Below are 4,211 nucleotides of genomic sequence, written 5' to 3'. Positions count from 1 at the left end.
CATGAAAGGAAGAACCAGGAGACACAATGACAGAAATGAGTAAAAGCCCTCCATGTATTAAATGACCAAATGTAAAACAGTGTAGTATTTGGCCAAGCTGTTACTGCCATGTTAGTGCAGTTGTAGGCCAAAGGGCTGAATAAGGTTAAGCAAACACTAAATCTATTCAGGTCATCACAGGTTACTTACATGGAGTCCAAGGTTCACAACACACACACACACACACACACACACACACACACAGAGTAAGAGAGAGCATTTCAGCTGTGGGATGAGCCATGTCAGAACCAGGAGACACAATGACAGAAATGAGTAAAAGCCCTCCATGTATTAAATGACCAAATGTAGAACAGTGTAACAATCACAGATGGAATATGCATCAAATACCATATGTGCAATGGTGGAATACATTATATCATTTCACTGAATATTCTGAGAGACCGAATGTCCATTCATATGTACAATATGTTTTACTATTGTAGTTGCCTTCCTTAGATATAATTGTTGATATATAGGGTATTAAAATGATGTGTGGAATTCTTGATTTGGCAAGATTTGGGATAAACTGACTGTCCCACTAAATCTCTATACACTAAATAAATGTGGGTACATATAAACTAAAGGCTGATTAATTCAGGGAGTACTCTAATGAACTGACAGAACACATTTTATTGCAATTTGGCCAAGCTGTTACTGCCATGTTAGTGCAGTCTTGTAGGGCAAAGGGCTGAGTGAGGTTAACCAAACACTAAATCTATGCAGGTCATCACAGGTTACTCACATGGAGCCCAAAGTTCACAACACACACACACAGAGTGAGAGAGAACATTTCAGCTGTGGGATGAGCCATGTCATCGCTGGCTGTGCTCCTGAAACACGTACCGGCCTGGTTCCTCTGTGGTGGAGTTTTTCTACCTGTGACTCTTCTTTTTCTGCTGGTGATTGCTCACCTGAGATGGAAACTCCAGGAAGGTACCAAACGCAACACATCAACACTTATTGTAACGTGTGTGTGTACGTGTGTGTGTGTGTGTGTGTGTGTGTGTGTGTGTGTGTGTGTGTATAGTAGTAGTAAGAGTAGTAGTAAGTCTGTACTTTTACCAAACTACTATGGGCGGAAAATGGCTTTAGTAATGACTAGCACAGCCTTGGCTAGGTGTCACCCAAGTGATTAAAACTGAATACAAGCTGTTTAATAGTCACCACGTGTCATATTGTAGGTTTGAATGTCCACAAATTAAAGATCTCGGTCTGCTTCAACAGTCTTTAACTATGTTCTACTGACAGAGAGAGAGAGAGAGAGAGAGAGAGAGAGAGAGAGAGAGAGAGAGAGAGAGAGAGAGAGAGAGAGAGAGAGAGAGATGTAATGTATAGAAATTGTGTGTCCATGTCCATTTTTGTCTTAGTGGAGGTGGAGATGTCTGTACTTCAAGACCCACGTGAGGCAGCACACCAGCTGTTCTGCAGGCCCAGACACAGACCAGTGGAGAGGAAGCACCCCTGCCCCACTCACACACCCACGCAGAGGCCCAGACACAGACCAGTGGAGAGGAAGCAGCCCTGCACCACTCACACACCCACGCAGAGGCCCAGACACAGACCAGTGGAGAGGAAGCACCCCTGTGCCACTCACACACCCACGCAGAGGCCCAGACACAGACCAGTGGAGAGGAAGCACCCCTGCACCACTCACACACCCACGCAGAGGCCCAGACACAGACCAGTGGAGAGGAAGCACCCCTGCAAATGAGTGACTGCATTGCACTTATTACATTATACCTACTTCAGTGTAAGTTACTTTTGGGTATGAAATACTATGAAGCCTATTTTGGTGTTTTAATGTTTGGTAGGCCATCCAAGGCTGATCTAAGCTTTCTAAGAGTTTATGAACAGATAGCAGTCAGAAGAGGATAGATTTAGTGTGTTTGGTTCCTCCCCCTTTGAATCTTGATGCCTCTCAAGGTTTCTTCCTCCTGCTCTAGGGAGTTTTTAATTGTCACTGTCACCCTTGGTTTGCTGACTGGGGGTTTGGACTTGGACATTTGTAAAGCTGCTTTGTGACATCTGTTGTAAAAAGTGCTATATAAATAAATTTGATTTGATAGTTAAGTGCAGGAAGTGAAAAACATGATTTGACTGATGTGTTGTAATTCTTACTCAAAGTAACTCACAAACAAGGTAAAGTGTTCCACAGGTCTATATAATATGCACGAGAGAGAGAGCATGTGAAGCTAGGTGAAGTTAGCGCTCAGCGCCGAGCACCTCTGAGACTGCTGCAAGTGCGCTCTCTGGTGGAGCAGCAGCAGAACTGCAGGGATTCCCCAGACCAGAGAAACAGGCTTTACTCAAAAACAGACGTGAGGTCCTTTTCTAAACTCTACAGGGTTATACAGTGGAAAAAGAAGGAGGAGTGGAGAAGAGCTGGGGGGGGAGGGAGGGAGGGAGAGAGAGAGAGAGAGAGAGAGAGAGAGAGACAGACAGACAGACAGACAGACACACAGACAGACACACACAGACACAGAACACAACACACAAAGAGAGTGTGTGAAAGATGTGTGTGAATGAGAGAGAGGTAGGTGTACTTCCATCAGATAGAGCAAAGACCAAACTAAAAGACAAAGGTAAAGGATATTCAGGCAAAGAGACTGTGTCTCTAACAGCCACTAGTGTAATGCTGATGTCCATGTGCAGTGAAAGCATACAGCTGTGAAGAAGTCCCAGTATGAGCCAGACACTAGGTTAGATTAGCAGGTCCCTCAAACATGCACGCGTTGTTTGAATATTCTGAATCTTCTGTAGCGCTGCACAGCTGAGAACACAGAGCACCACGCACTGTCCAGACGGCTTTCACTGTCTCTGTGATGAGGTCTCCTGTCTCATGTAGGACTCCACTGATCTTTTCAACCAGAATGACTCCGGATGGTGACTCTGTAATTCTTGTTAACGTTAACCTGCAATAAAGGATTGACCAGCAGTTCTCTTCTATTAATTCTGAAGTCTGCATCATCATTTTCTATTTGAATGATTAATTTTAAAACTAGCTGACTGGGGATTTAGGAACGACATTTATCGGTGGCCCGTACTACGGGAACTTTGTCTGTGGACCCACACTGTTATCAGCACAAACTGACAGATCACCTAAAAACTGCATTGTTCTGTGTGTGATGGCTGAAATTGACAGAAGCGCACGTTTTGAAGGTAAGATGATGCCTTTTAAAAGTTCTGCATAGTTGGAAATTTCAGACTTTTGTTCAGCGAGTTTTGTAGTGGTTGGGTCTCGGGATCATAGAAAGTGCGGACTGAGTGTTGGTGAATGAGAATAGATTGTTAACGTTATAAAAACAATTAAAAGGAGTAACAGTGCACAAAAATGAAAGTGAGACCTTATGCAAACTTAAATGATTGTGTGTGAAAAAAATCTGTATGACAAATAACTATGAAAAAGCCATCCTATAAAAATTTTAAAAAGTAATAGCAAACACCAGCTTGATAAAAAACATACAACTATGAGATGAACAACTGCTCAGAGAGAGATACATACAAAAGAGCTCAGAGTAAAAAGGCAAAAGCACACAAAGAGATAAATGTTAAATGTAGTTGATTGTGTTTGTCTAAAGTGTTCACCTAAGTGTTTGTCGTTTTGTTTGTCTAAAGTGAAGTTAAAAGCGAATTAGGTCATCTAAACGGCTTAGAATTCTTGGTTTTGAAGAACATATGAAAAATACTTATGCATAGTAATTTATTGATTGAAACACTGGGAACTCAAACTCATATCAGACTTTGGCTATTGAGCGAGTGACATACCTTAAATAACGCGGAAAACCGCTTTTCTTCACTTGAGGAAAAAGAAAAGCTATTGCTACCAATGTTTAACTTGTTGTTATCTAGCCATTTATCATTAAGGGCAATATTAGGTTTGGAACTTTTGCCATGGGGGCAGGTGAACCGCTGCCAACTCCAGCAAACAGGTGATGAGCAAACAAATCCAACAAGGAGCAGAAAAAAGAGTTGACCTTTAATGACCTTATAAAATGCAAAAACATTTTGTGAGGCTGTGAGGCCGTAACAAGGAAAAAGAAGGAGAAATGGCTAATGTAATGGAAGTTGTGAAAAAGTGAGCAGCAGCAAAACAAACAGAAGCACAAATGGAAGGGGTTTTCAGTGTATTTTACAGAGCTTATCATTCATAAACAAACAATCATACTGGTGCA

General features: G+C 42.1%; 1 long non-coding RNA gene across 1 annotated transcript; it reads left to right on the top strand.

Annotated features, from left to right (window-relative positions):
- Window positions 1-565: 565 nt before the first annotated feature.
- On the top strand, window positions 566-2,989 carry LOC145659957 (uncharacterized). Its single transcript, XR_014126153.1, has 2 exons — window positions 566-972; window positions 1,407-2,989. It is a non-coding gene; the product is annotated as an uncharacterized LOC145659957 (long non-coding RNA).
- The last annotated feature ends 1,222 nt before the right edge of the window (window positions 2,990-4,211 follow it).

Source organism: Electrophorus electricus, chromosome 2 (genome assembly GCF_041902795.1).
Source record: "Electrophorus electricus isolate QZ-2024a chromosome 2, ASM4190279v1, whole genome shotgun sequence".
In the NCBI taxonomy this organism is placed as follows: domain Eukaryota; kingdom Metazoa; phylum Chordata; class Actinopteri; order Gymnotiformes; family Gymnotidae; genus Electrophorus; species Electrophorus electricus.
Note: the sequence above shows the minus strand (reverse complement) of the source record. Positions and strands in the feature narration are given on the sequence as shown.